Below are 15,452 nucleotides of genomic sequence, written 5' to 3' on the forward strand. Positions count from 1 at the left end.
TTTGAGACACTATGGGCAGTAGCCCACCAGTCTCCTCTGCTGTAAGATTCTCCAGGCAAGAATATTGGAGTGGGTTGTGTCCTCCTCCAGGGATCTTCCTCACCCAGGGATTGAGCCCATGTCTTCTGCAGCTACCTGCATTGCAGGCAGATTTTTTTTTTAAACCACTGAGCCACCAAGGAAGCCCATTGTTGTTCAGTTGCTAAGTCATGTCTGATTCTTTGCAACCCCATGGACTGCAGCACACCCGGCTCCCCTGTCCCTTACAACCTCCTGGAATTTGCTCAAACTCCTGTTCATTGAGTCCGTGATGCCATCCAACCATCTCATCCTCTGTTATGCCTTCTTCTCCTTCTTCTTTCCCAGCATCAGGGTCTTTTCCAGTGAGTGGGCCCTTCACTTCGAGTGGCCAAAATATTGGAGCTTCAGCGTCAGTTCTTCCAATGAATATTCAGGGTTGATTTCCTTTAGGATTGACTGGTTTGACCACCTTGCTGTCCAAGGAGAAGTGCATATCTTAATATAATTTAGTAAAAGTAGGAGGGAGATGTTGATGGTTATAAAATAGAGATGTTTAAAAATAGAGCCTGTAATATTGAGTCACTTTCTGGATCTGATTGTAGAGGAGGCTCAGCTCCACTGAGTCACTCACCAAATGCGTGATCATGCCAGTCCAAGCCAGAAACCGCCATTGACATGATCTGCCCAAGATGCCAGGGGCAGGTGTCAATAGGGAGCAAGTAGGCAGAATTAAGGGACCTCACGATTAGGGGAACAGGTAGCTGAGAACTTGTCAGAGGAGGCAGAGAGGTGGCAGAAGAAAGACCCTTGGTGCTTAGGCTTTAAGCCCCAGGTGCTTATTCCATCGTTTAATTGGATTTCACTTACAATAAAAATTCAAAGAGAAAATCAATAAGAATTATGCTCAGGAATAACATTCCAGGATGACAACTGCAAGTTGTCAAGTTGTCCAAGTTAGGGGCCCCTCTGAGTTTGGGACCCTATGCAACCATTCCAGGCACATTAATGTGAATCGCTGATGCTGAACAGTGTTTCAGGCAATATAATACTGATTAAAAAAAAAAAGCAAAAATGCTCAGCACGAAGTTTATATTTTAGTCGTGAGAACAAAATGGATACATATTATGTTAGAGGATGGAAAGTTCTATAATGAAAAATAAATCAAGGAAGGAAGGATATGGAATGATGGGAGTAGCAATTTTAAATAAGTTGGTAAACGAAAAGGTCCCCCTGAGCAGTTGCTGCTGCTGCTAAGTTGCTTCAGTTGTATCCGACTGTGTGCGACCCCATAGACGGCAGCCCACCAGGCTCCCCCGTCCCAGGGATTCTCCAGGCAAGAACACTGGAGTGGGTTTCCATTTCCTTCTCCAATTCATGAAAGTGAAGTCGCTCAGTTGTGTCCAACTCTTAGTGACCCCATGGATTGCAGCCTCCCAGGCTCCTCTGTCCATGGAATTTTCCAGGCAAGAGTACTGGAGTGGGGTTCCATTGCCTTCTTGGAATGGGATATGAGATCATGCCATTGTTTTAACTCACATGAAGTACAGTGACTGATCAGGGAATAGACTTGGAGATATCCAGGCAACTGATATCTGTCCATACTTCTATGTCCCTCAAGAAGGGCTTCCTAGTTCCTTTTTCAGAGGACTCTGAAAAGAGTAAGAAGGGGTATCAAATTTCACAGCAAAAATTGAAAACTTCATATTTAGCTACACATGTGTGATTCAAATGGGAAATTAAAGAGAGTTAGACTTCTTAATGAAATACAGTTCTCAGACCATGACCTACAAACTTATTCTGAACAAATGTCCTTCTCTATAGTAACAGATGCCAAGTTGTCACAAGCAGAAGACCATTCATCAATATTCCAGTCTAGAAATGTTAGTATTTGATAATGCTGTTTCCTTATAAAAAAATGTTTTCTTGACCATATCTATATTTATATCCACACTGTTAAGATAATTTAACATCTTAGTATTTATTTTACAATAAGCAAATTCAGACTTAATAATAGCTGCACCAACATCTAACAAACAGATTGTCAAATGGGATTATCAAATTCATAGCTACATCTATCTAAGTCTGTAGCTAAAGTAAATATTAACTTTACTAAAATTATAGTCTTTCTTGTAATCTCACAACAGAGAGGAGAGGAATGCCCTAATTTTGCTTGGATATTTTCTCTGTTATCTTCATTAACAGTCTTCAGAGATAAAGTCTTATTATCTCCTAAAGTAACACCATGCTGCTGCTGCTGCTAAGTCGCTTCAATCATGTCTGACTCTGTGTGACCCCATAGATGGCGGTCCACCAGGCTCCCCCATCCCTGGGATTCTCCAGGCAAGAACACTGGAGTGGGTTGCCATTTCCTTCTCCAATGCATGAAAGGGAAAAGTGAAAGTGAAGTCACTCAGTCGTGTCCGACTCTTCGCGACCCCATGGTCTGCAGCCTACCAGGCTCCTCCGTCCATGGGATTTTCCAAGCAAGAGTACTGGAGTGGGGTGCCATTGCCTTCTCCAAGTAACACCATAGGTAAGTTTAATTTAATATATTATCCCATATAATAGTTGTTTCTCAGGCTGTCTTTTATTCCTAGAGACACACTGTTCCCTCAATCCCAAACGGAAAATCCAAAACCCCAAAATGAACTAGGGGAATTCCTAATGTATAGGATGAATTTGTACAATTTTAATTCCCCCTCACTTTCCAGCTTTGCCATCTTGAGAAAAAACTTAATTGTTTTGTCATTAAAGAAAACATGTATAATTATGTTTGCTTTTTTTTTTATTGAATATAATGGTAATGTATGATCTTTCTCAAAAAGTTAAAAGAATGCAATAAAGAAGAAAAAAATTAAATTGTCCCTTTAACTCATAGTGAACTATTAGTAACATTTGGGTTATTTCCAGTCTTTTTTTTTTAATTATTGTTGATAAAATTATTTTTTCCTGAAGTTCTCTGGCAATTAAATAATGGGCCTCTGTGTCTAAAGTTTCATTGGCTCCCTCATGACACATGTGACTTAATACCTTGTTTGAGAAAAAGCTTTGAACTATGTGTTCCCTGAGACATTCATAAGCAGTTCTGAAAGTGAAATGAAGCTTTAAAAAAATAACCTGAAAGCCTAAAGGATGAATTTGTATTTCAAAAGAAGAGGCAAGAGCTCAAAACTCAGGAACAAATTAAAGCAATGATTTTTTTCCTGGTTTCTTGTGCTTTAAATATATGTTTCTAGGAAAGATCTACTTTCAACCATTGAGGCTGTGGCTTATGTAATAACGACCTTAAAACTGTGGCGGATTCGTGTTGATATATGACAAAACCAATACAATATTGTAAAGTTAAAACAAAAACAAAAACAAAAAAAAAAACTGTGACTGAAACTATTTAGCCCAATTACTCTTCAGGGTTTCTACAATTAAGTGTACACAAAGGCTGTGTTAAAGACAAAAATAATCTCAGTCTAAGCAGGTAGTTTGAAACATCTCAAATGTTATCTCTTGGCTACCAGAACACACTGGAAAAAGCTGAGGTCTTACAGTTGTGGGATAAGTTCTAAATCTATTTTAAATATGAACCTCCAGGAGGTTCTGATACAGCTAGTATACAGGTCCACTTTAGGGAGCTACTGATTTAATCTAACTAGATTTTCTTTATAGTTCTTTTTATATTTTCATATCCATTCATAGTATAGTGAGTTGAGTCAAAATTTTAGATGCTGACTACTATGTTCGTGGTAATAGGATAATTTTTCAGACCGAGAAATATATAGCAAATATAAGAAAAGACCCAGGACTGGGTCAGTGATTTTCAAAAAAACTTTATAGAGAAACAAACATTTTTAAAGTGCACATTTTGGGCTCTATTTCCAGAGATGGCAATTTTGTAGACATTGACTTGGTAATTTGCAACTTTAATAAATATCCAGGGCATTCATATATAGAACTTCTTTGAGAAACACTGGATTAAAGACTGTTGTTTGCTTTGGGTGATTAAAGACTGAGTCATGCTTGATATGTATTCATATTTAGCTCAGAATTATGTGAAAAATAAGAGTCAGACATGGCTGAGAAACACTTTCTTCTATATGAAAAATAACAATAAAGTAATAAATTACACACTTTTTATAATATCTGTTGCCATGTCAATTCCATACACTCTTGTACATGTAATTACACACAGATAGGGTGATGAGAGAGGCTACTTATATTAACACGTCTATGCACGTGTATGTACATGGGCTTCCCAGGCGGTGCTAGTGGTAAAGAAGCCGCCTGCCAGTGCAGGAGACATGAGAGAAGTGGGTTTGATCCTTGGGTCAGGAAGTAGATCCCTGGGTCAGGAAGATCCCCTGGAGGAGGGCGTGGCAATCTACTCCAGTATTCTTGTCTGGAGAATCCCGTGGACAGAGGAGCCTGGTGGGCCACAGTGCATAGGGTCACACAGAGTTGGACACTACTGAAGTGATTTGGCATGCATGTGTGTGTACAGAAAGAAGGAGAGAGGTGGGGACAGAGGGAGAGGGAAAAGGCATGTTTTAACAAAATATTAAGGTTTTCCGGCTTTATAAAATTAGGCTATAACAGAATTTTTTCTTAAAAGATTTTTGCAAGTTTGTTTGACTTCATTAATCTCTCCACTCAATCATACCAGATAAGAGGGTCCAGGGAAGACTTTTAATTTTGTAAACAGGTCCCTGGAGGCAACCCTTGAAAAAAATAACTCTCAGATTGATTTTCCTATCATGTTTTGAAATAGCATTAATACTGATTGCCAAAGGAAGGTGGAATAAAAATGATAAATAGAATAGGCATGATTTTTTTTTTTATAAAAGCCTTGATGATAATAAGTAAATTATTCTGCCCTAGTGCAGAATAATTTGAAGTAACTGTGAAAGCTAGAGTCCTACTTTGGGTCACTTTGTATAGTGTGCAATGGTCAAATGAAAGAAAAGCATATTGCCTAATAATACAAGTGTATATATATGTGTATATATATATATATATATATTTTTAAGCTTTTAGAGAGATTACAGTGTTTTTCTGGCATTTTGCAATTTCTCTAAAATGGCTTAGTATTTTTAATTTAGTGGATTATACTTGGCCTTTTACTATTAAGTAATAAATAAAAATCCTAAGCAACACAAGGGTAAACTAGAAAATATAAAACCTGCATTTCTGTGTCTTCATCTTCCAATCTCCTCCAGAGACAGTTTTCTGTGCTTCCTTGCTCTGACTTCCCTGAACAAAGCAATGTTAGAAAGTGACTCATAATACTGAGCACTCCAAAAGTCAAAGGCATGACAGGCTTAAAATGGAATCACAAAAGGAGCGTTTACAACTTTTTCTTTAATACTTGTGATTGCATTTAGAATTGTAAATGAAAACACTATAGATTAATATGTTAAGTAAAATTACAAGACATTTTTATGAAAACCACTTACTCTTTCTCACTATTTATTTCTCTTCCTCAGAGGCCACCCCTTTCAACTCCTTTTACTGATCATTTGTTATATAGCTACATATTTCTAAATAACATATTTAGCCTGTTAGTTCTTGTTTTTCAGTTTTTAAAAATATCCAGTATGGATTTAACTGATCTCTTACATCACAAACCCCACTATACACTTCTCATCCCTCCATCTTCCCAGTAGAGTAACATAATATTTGTTAAAGTCAATGAGTGGTGTCAATGTCATTATACTGTAAATAAAACAACTGCTGAAGTATACTGTGATTTCATTTTCTTTTGTATATAGAAGTAATAGTTTGCTTGAAGTAATAGTTACTTTTATTCTGTTTGCTTTGTTCTTTGTATCTTAATGTATCAATAACTGATTCCCAAATTATCTAGAGACTGTCATGCAGAATGAAGTAAGTTCAGAAAGAGAAAAACAAATATCATATGATATTGCTAATGTATGGAATCTAGAAAAATGATACCAATGAATTTATTTGCAAAGCAGAAATAGAGACACAGAGGTAGAGAACAAACAAATGGATACTAAGGGCGGAAGTGAGGTGGGATGAATTGGGACTGACATATATACACTGCTATGTATAAAATAGATAACTAATGAGAAGGTACTGTATAGTACAGGAAACACAATGCTCTGTGCTGACCTAAATGGGGAGGAAATCCAAAAAAGAGGTTATGTATGTATGTATGTACATATATATATGTACATATACATACATATATGTATGTATATGTGTAACTGATTCACTTTGCAGAAGAAACTAACACAGCATTGTAGAGCAACTATAGTCCAATACAAATTAATTAAAAAAAAAAAGATTGGGGGTCTTATTTAACTGCTTCAGGGCCTTTCCTCATTGCTTTTTTCTGAAATAGCACTTTCAGAATGTAAGAGATCATGGTCAGATTAGTAAGAGTAAACTATAAAGCAACAGCTTGAAAAGTACAATGAAGAAAAGTAGGACCTATACCAGTGGGATTTTGTCTGGGATCCTCAAGCAACTATGTATTGGATATGAGTCAGCACTGGTTTGTTGTGGGAATTAAAGCTATTAACCAAGAATATTATTAGTGACATTAAATGGAAGAACTAAACTGGGAAGCAGAAACTCTAAAGTATCACCCTTCCTCAAGTTTTTTCATAGACTGTCAAAGTAGGATAACTTTCCCCGAATACAAGTCTGTAACATGTCTTTCCCCTACTACTAGAATTGCCAAACAACTGAATTTACTGGTTAGGATTTTGGTTGCAGTAAGATAAGTTGTAGCACCCTTATGAAGTGATGGGAAAAATTAAAATGAAAATTGTGTATTTACTCTTTATAGTCTACCTTTTGTTTGGCTCAAATTGTTTCAGCTTTGTCTAACTACTAAGCCACAAAAGCTACAAAGGCCAAATCAAGACAGAATTTCTCTTTCATATAAAAATCTCTGATATGGGCAGTGCAGGGTTGGTATGAGCATTGTCAAGGAGACGGAGTTCTTCCTATCAGGCTGCTGCCACAGCCTTGTTTGGTATCTGTGCCCAAGTGTACTTCATGGTGCAAGAGAGCTTCTGGAGCTGTGTCCACCACACCCAAATTCAGGCAACAGGATAGAGGAAGAACAGAAGAATAGACACCATTAGTCAACACCTGTGGCTCCCTCATACAATACTGGCTCATTTTACCTCAATATTATATTCAGATGCAAGAGAATGGGAAGTGTTGTCATTTAGCTGAGAATATTGAGTGGATGCATGCACACATGTGTGAGAAACTCCTTCTGTTGTGTCCGACTCCCATGACCCATAGCCTACCAGACTCCTCTGTCCATGGGATTCTCCAGGGAAGAATATTGGAGTACATCACCATGCCCTCCTCCAGGGGGTCCTACCCAGGGATCAAACCCATATCTCTAACGTCTCCTGCATTGGCAGGCAGGTTCTTTACCACTGGTGCCACCAGGGAAGCCCACCAGAATACTGAGTACTCAAGTAATTCTCAGGTCTGCTCCTGAAGAAGAGGGAGGAAATAGGTCTTGTGCAGCAATTATCAGTCTCTGAAAATGTTTGCTGTTTTTCCCCTTGCTAACACATAGGTTGGACATGAATTTGAGCAAACTCCAGGAAATAGCGTAGGACAGAGGAGGCCGGTGGGCTACGTCCACGGGGTCACAAAGAGTTGGACATCACTTAGCTATTGAACAACAACAAAACACATAAGCCTCCCTATCTTTGTCCTGCTGTTTTGTCTCTCTATGGCTTCCCTTTCCTGGTTGTTACCTACATGTCCTTTTAATTTCCTTACCTAAATATAATATAAAACCAAAACTCTATTTCCTCCTCCAGAAGATCTTCCTGAACCCAGGGATCGAACCTGTATCTCTTACGTCTCCTGCATTAGCAGACGGGTTCTTTACCTCCAGCATCATCTGGGAAGCCCTGTGAAAAAATACGTTCTTTATATTCACTTTATTCAATATAATTAATTTTATGTTTTTTTTTCATACATGATATTATACATGTTTTAATGCCATTCTCCCAAATCTTCCCACCCTCTCCCTCTCCAACAGAGTCCATAAGACTGTTCTATACATCAGTGTCTCTTTTGCTGTCTCGTACACAGGGTTATTGTTACCATGTTTACACTAGTTTTGAAAGTGGCAAGACTGATTATTTATTTTCTTCTAAAGAAATTGACAGAACCCTGATGCTTTAATCCACCTCCCACTCATACACCTTTCAGTTAGGCTAGTTATGAAATAAAGAAAAATTCTTTTCTGATAATATGGTAAGAAATACCTGGTATCCTCTCCTTCATCCTTTCAGCATAAAACTTATTCCCTGTGTCCATAGATAGGGGTCTTCTTTGTTCTTTAAAAGTATTAGTTCATGTTAATGACTTCCAACAGTGAATCATATGTTGCATAAAGTGCATCTTTTCATTCTTGAGCTTTATATGTATGATTATATTCATGTACTAATTATGTGCTACCAAAAATATCTTGTAATAATTATAAGGACTGTGGAGCAATAATATATTATTTGCAATTTCAGAGGGAAGAAAAACAAATGTTGTGTTATTTTCATCATAACAGTTAAAGATTAGCAGCTGAGAAACTCATCTTTCCCTAGAGCTGTGGTCATCAACTAGAGTGTACATAAAACTTACTTAGAATCCTAAAATTCCAGATTCACTGGCTTCATCCCTAGAGACTCTGATTCAATAAATATAATATGGAGTCCAGGAAACTGAGTTTTAAAAACAATCCATCATAAGCAAAATGCCAAATGTGACCTAAGAATAAGTAGAGGTCATAGATGAGAGGGAACTTTCCTCAGGCTATAAAGATAAAACCCAAATAAACAGTAGAAAATGAAAAAGTTAATACATCCATATCAAAGCTTTCTGTTGTTCAAGAGTTTATCCCTGAAAGGGAGACTAATTATAATAGATAATACAAGGATTTTCCAGTTTTGAGATGTGATAATGAGAGAGGATGGATTCATTATGAGACTGCATTCAATGAGAAATGGAAACCACAATATTATGTAAAATGTCAGCAATTCTATATGAAATTTGGCAATGATTATAGTTTTAAACCAATCAAAACCTCAAAGCAAGCTATAATAAATACTACTATAAAGTAGGAACAATATAATGATTAGGTTGGCGACATTTTTTCCTTATCAGAACACTAAGAACTAACTTTTATACTATGTAAATGAAAATGTAGGTTTTAGACCTACTATGCTATATCATAATGAACAATTCCTCAAAACCACAGTTGTGCCAACCCCTTAATAAGGATGAAATTGTTAACTAACTCAATGAGATTGAGATAACAATTAAATATGTCAATGTATGTAAAGTACGTAGTATAGTATCTACTGCAGGAAAGTCCAATATTTTTTATACCTATGACATACACTCATGTTGTTCAAAGCTCTGACTGAAAAAAATGAGTCAACTCAAACAGTAAACGTTCATTGTTTATAGCTACTGGAGTCAAACATATAAACAATAACAATAAAAGCCAGGTATAGAAAGGCTTGCCTAAATCATGGACTAAGAATGTTTTATTCTGGAAGAATCTATATGCCCTTCAAGATACAAGCTATCTTTAAACAGTTCTTTGGAGTGAAAAGGATGTGGAAATGAATAATTACTGAAAATCCCCTGACAGTGAATTACCAACATTCTCCTCCCTACAGCTACACTTTGGAAATAATCAACTATTCCTCATTCATACAGGCTCCCCAGGTGGTGCTAGTGGTAAAGAAAGAAAAGAAAGTGAAAGTGAAGTCACTTAGTCCTGTCCGACTCTTTGAAACCCCATGGACTATAGCCTACCACACACCTCCATCCATGGGATTTTCCAGGAAGAGTACTAGAGTGGGTTGCCATTTCCTTCCCCAAAGGATCTTCCAGACCGAGGGACTGAACCCTGGGGTCTCCTGCATTGTAAGCAAACACTTTATCATCTGAGCCACCAGGGAAGTCCACTGGTAACAAACCCACCTGCAATGCAGGAGGTAAGAGATGTGGGGTTGAACCCTAGATTGGGAAGATCCCCTGGAGGAGAAACTGGAAATGTACTCCAGTATTCTTGCCTGGAGAATCCCATGGATAGAGGAGCCTGGTGGGCTACCATCCATAGCGTCACATAGAATTGGACATGACTGAAGCGACTATACACGCTTGCACTTAACACACTCATTCATGTATGTCATCTCCCCCCAGAAAAGCAAGACAGATTAAACTCTTTTCACAGGGAAATCCTCCACTTATGCATCTATTCATCTGATCTCCACCATGACCATGGGCTTGGTTGGATCTGAGAAATTAGCTGAGTTAACTCTACTACTGAGGTCATTCCTGCCTGGCTACCTGGATTCATGAATAGTAGAGAGTGTCTATTATCTTACTTCATAGCTAAGCTGCATTTATAAATTGTCTAAATCTAGTTTATTTGCCTTCTTAAGGCAGGTAAAAATTATCCTATTAACTTTCACATGATGTTTTATGATTGAATGCATCAATCAGTTAGTTGATAGAAGATGGCAAAAACTAGAATAGCAGAGCCTTCTGCGTTCATTCAGTGTATAACTAAATGTCACATAAAAATGAAATGGCAGTAATTGGCATCTCTCTGCTGGTAGCAACCAAATCTGTTTTCCAACCCAAATATCTCTTCTGAGTTTCAGATCAATGGACTGAGTTGCCTCTTAGACTACCAGACTCTAGTCTGACAAGTAACTCCTACTCAGTTAATCAACCAACCCTCCCCAAAATTATTCCTTACACATTGTGAAAGTCGCTCAGTCATGTCTGACTCTTTGTGTCCCCATGGAGACTCTTTGTGTCCCCATGGACTGTAGCCTTCCAGGCTTCTCTGTCCATGTAATTCTCCAGGCCAGAATAATGGAGTGGGTAGCTATTCCCTTCTCCATGGGGATCTTCCCAACTCAAGGATAGAACCCAGGTCTCCTGCATTGCAGACAGATTCTCGGATCATCTGAGCCACCAGGGAAGCCCAAAGGCATCACTACTATCAGTTAAAGAGCCCTATGCTCTTCCTTTCTGTTGACTTTAAATTCACACTGGCAGTCTTTAACTGTGGTCTGCAGGAGACACTGGAAACACTAGTTCCATCCTTGGGTCAGGAAGATCCTCTGAAGAAGGAAATGGCAACCCACTACAGTATTCTTACCTGGAAAATCCCATAGACAGTGTTACAGTCCAAAGGGTTGCAAGGAGTCGGATATAACTGAGTGACTAAGCACAGCACATCATCACTTCTTGCCCAGATTGCTAAAAGTGTCTCCCCAATTATTTCATTTTAATCTTTCCCCTACACAAATTTATATTCGAAGCCACCAGCAAAATGATTGTTTAAACAATTCTGTTATGTTCCTTCCTATATGTTACACCTTCCAGTGACCATCCATAGCAGAAAAGACAAAGGGCCATTGCCTTGACAATATACATTCTAGAATCCCTTTATGATCTTACTCTATCCTAAGTATACAGGACCATTTCTTGCCACTACTATCAAAGCTTGCCAACCAATGACCACCACACATCTGTAATCAAACAAATTTAGATTTATTTAGCTTCTTACAAGGGAGAACACACATCAGAAGATCACTGAAGTGCCTCTGTAAAAGAGAGTTAGGAGGAGCTTTTTGTAATATTTGTATTCATGCTGAGAGATTTTAAGCAGGATTTAGAGACCTGTGGATTATTAGGTGTAGAATGCTGTCAGGTAGCAGGGACCAGTCACTGGGTATCTTCATAGATTTTATGTAGGAAGCAGAGTGCCAAAATCTCCTTCCATGGCAGCTCAGATGGTGAAGAATCTGCCTGCAGTGCAAGAGACCCAGGTTTGATCCCTGGATTGGGAAGATCCCCTGGAGCAGAGAATGGTGACTCACCCCAGTATTCTTGCCTGGAGAATTCCATGAACAGAGGAGTCTGGTGAGCTACATACAGTCCATGGGGTTTCCAAGAGTCAGACATGACTGAGTGACTAACACTGGATCCTAGATGGTGATGAAGTGTCCTTTTCTCTGTCTTACTCTATTGTGGTCATGGAGTGGCCTCATCTGAGTAGTGATTGTATTCTAAGTTGTTTATGTTTAGTTGGAAACACTACCAACTTCGCTAGCCGCTTCTAGCCACGAGGTGCTGGCATCATTTTTCATTTTCTCACTGTCCATGTCAAGTTCTACATCCTGGTTTACAAGACAGTATGCAGCCCCATGAAAGATGGATACTCTTCCTACTTTACGAATGTTGGCAGAAGCAGTTCTCAGAGCTTGAAAATCCTCAATTATACTTTTTCCAAGATTACCTCAAACTCATTCTTTAGAATTCTTTCTTTCCTCCTATGTGCAAGCACATGTGAATTAAAATATCAAAGAATTAAATGAATGCATTAATACTGACTTTTAAAAGAAAACAAACCGTATGAAAATTTAGTGGAATAAAGTGTACTTTCACTAATCCATTCACAAGCCATCTTATTCTTCCTCCAAGTTTCAAAAGGAGAATAAGATTGTTCTACTCAACGTTAACACCTTGAAAACATTATAAAATGCCAACAGCATAGAGATTATTTCTCATTTTACTAGCAATGGGTATTCAACCAAAGGACCTAAAAGTTATTTATTTGAATTTCAGAGAGTTTTATAATATATTCAACAACATTGTTATGTTTATACTATATCTTTTCTAAAGACATAATTTAAAGGAAAATAGTTTTCTCAATTTACCTTATAGATAAGATTTTAAAAGAACTTATCTTGACTTTGAAATAAAATTCTCTAAGAACCTGTTAAAAAAATATTTTGTACTATATATTAAAAGCATTCCCACAAATTGTAATAGTCGGCCTATAAGCATTAGGACACACACTGTTACACACTTTAAAAAATCACTGAAGTACTACTAGCTATAGCGCAAAACTGAAAATGTTTTGCAATGCATTCAACTCTTATGCAGAACCCTGTTCTATAATCAGTAAATCTTCATTACCACTTGCTGATTTAACCAGGATAATGCCATTTCGGCAAACACTACAAGGATTTTGAAATAATAACAAGAATTATCATAACAATGTCACATATAGAGAATGAGCTATATTCTCTGAGTCCATTAACAGAACCTTTTTGGAAACTAAGAGGCTAAACGCAAATTAACAATAAAAAGTCAACTGAATCAGGCCTGGAAGAGTGCACATAGCTCATCTTCCACATATAAAAATCCAAACATAATATGAATAAAAAATAAGTCATATTTATCTAAAAATCTTACACAATAACAAGTACACTAGAAAGTCACTTGGGCAAAGTAAAGTACAATTTACACTTAAAAACACCAAGCATGCATTTAGGGAATTTAAACTAAACTTGAAACCACTTTGAACCAATCCTAGCTCAAATAAAAAACTATAATTACTAATAATAAAGCAAATATAACTATTACTAATAATTATACCAAATATCTAAAAGTATAGCATGTAAGGAAAAATCTAATTTAAATGTTAAAGACACTATCACAAAGTTAAAGGAAAAAAACCAAAAGATAATATTAAAAAGAGGAAAGAGTTCCAGCAAGTCACCCACTCCTGCTCCTACCAGCCATCCTACAGGATATAGCAAGTGGAACATCCTGGAAGGGAGGAAGGTGGAGTTCCAACCTCCTTCCTGTTCAGCCTGACAAGACGGCTTGGTTGCCAAAGTAAACTTGTAATCCTCAGAGGTCACAGGTGAGAGGAGAGGCGGGAGCAGTGCCCAAGGCTTCCCTCTGCATCTCCGGGCCAAGTTCGGCATCAACCCAGTGCACTTCAATCCAAACTTCTCAGTGCGTGATACTCAAGGTGGAGTGAGCAGTGCTCCTGGAGGTAGCAGATACACTGTGTCTGGCAAAGTACCAAAGGGCTGATTCACAAGCAGGAACCTGATGAGACAGAGCTGAGGAAGATTCACCACGTGCTGCTGGAGGTGGACGTGTTGGAGGGCACCCTGCAGTACCCAGAGAGCAGATGCCTATTTGCAGTGCCTGCAGGATTCCCATCGTGAGGGATAAGAAACTGAGACATAAGCATGCCAGGCACCAGCTTTTCATTCCATGATCATGTATATCTTTATGTATAACCTATTTGCTAGTTCTAGGCAATGGCACCCCAATCCAGCACTCTTGCCTGGAAAATCCCATGGATTGAGGAGCCTGGTGCGCTGCAGTCCATGGGGTTGCGAAGGGTTGGACACAACTGAGCGACTTCCCTTTCACTTTTCACTTTCATGCATTGGAGAAGGAAATGGCAACGACCTAGACGGAAACGACTTAGCAGTAGCAGCAGCAGCTTAATCCCCAACTCTTGACCCAGTGACATTCAAACACAATGTTCTTGAGTTCAGCAGTACATTTTTCCTCATTTACAGGCCAAAAACCAGGAAAGGAATAAAAGAGTAACTCTTACACTTAGGCATTAATGAATTAACTAGAATGTAAAAAACAGAGAACTTTAACTCAAAACACAGATACATACAAGCTACTAGTAAGCAATTAATATGGCAAAATTTTTCTCTGAGACAAACTAATAATAACAGGCAGAGGTTAACAAAAAAAAAAAAAAATCAAAACTGAACCAGCTGATGGTGGTTATCCAAAGAAGAATTTATATTCAACTTTGAATTTACCTAAAGAAGAATCAATCCCGTGTCAATTTGAACATTATTCAGAAGATGTACAAATCATTTGAAACAGAATAAAACCTTCCTCAGACAGTAATCACTCATAAAATTATAATTGCTTTAAGAGAAGCACGATAAAAAATGCACACCAGAACAACCATACTAACTACCTACATGCAAAAACACCTTCTAACACCATATTGGGTTAACTATGTACGTAGGAACAAAGAATTAACATAAGTAATAAGAAATACTTTTTGTATAACTCTTTGCCAGAATAAATAAGCTCTTGCTAGAGAATAGATCGAGAAAAATTTTGAATGTGTCTGCTTAATATACTGTGAACCTAAAAAGTCGGAGAAGGAAATAGCAACCCATTCCAATATTCTTGCCTGGGAAATCCCATGGACAAAGGCATCTGGCAGGCCACAGCCCATGGGGTCACAAAGGGTCGGACATGACTTAGCAACTAAACAATAAACTAAAATGTAAATGCAGTAAAGCTTAAAAGAAGTTAAAGTAACTTCATAAATATTCAGCCTCCCCTCTACTTGCTAAAACAACCCATAAAACTTAACATTATTAATTTAATATGAAAATTAGTTGTCAAGGTAACTAATAAATTTAATTAATTATTTTGGTTGAGGTGACCTCAGTATAGTAAGGCCAACAGATGAACAAATCTAGACTAATTATTCTAAATATATAACTATTATTAATTTACTCAAAATTTTCACCAATGGAACAGATTCCTCAAATGGAAACAATAAG

General features: G+C 37.7%; 1 pseudogene; it reads right to left on the bottom strand.

Annotated features, from left to right (window-relative positions):
* Window positions 1-14,061, bottom strand: part of LOC102271790 (abl interactor 1 pseudogene) — a 37,192-nt pseudogene extending 23,131 nt beyond the window's left edge.
* Between the last annotated feature and the right edge of the window lie 1,391 nt (window positions 14,062-15,452).

Source organism: Bos mutus, chromosome 8 (genome assembly GCF_027580195.1).
Source record: "Bos mutus isolate GX-2022 chromosome 8, NWIPB_WYAK_1.1, whole genome shotgun sequence".
Lineage (NCBI taxonomy): Eukaryota > Metazoa > Chordata > Mammalia > Artiodactyla > Bovidae > Bos > Bos mutus.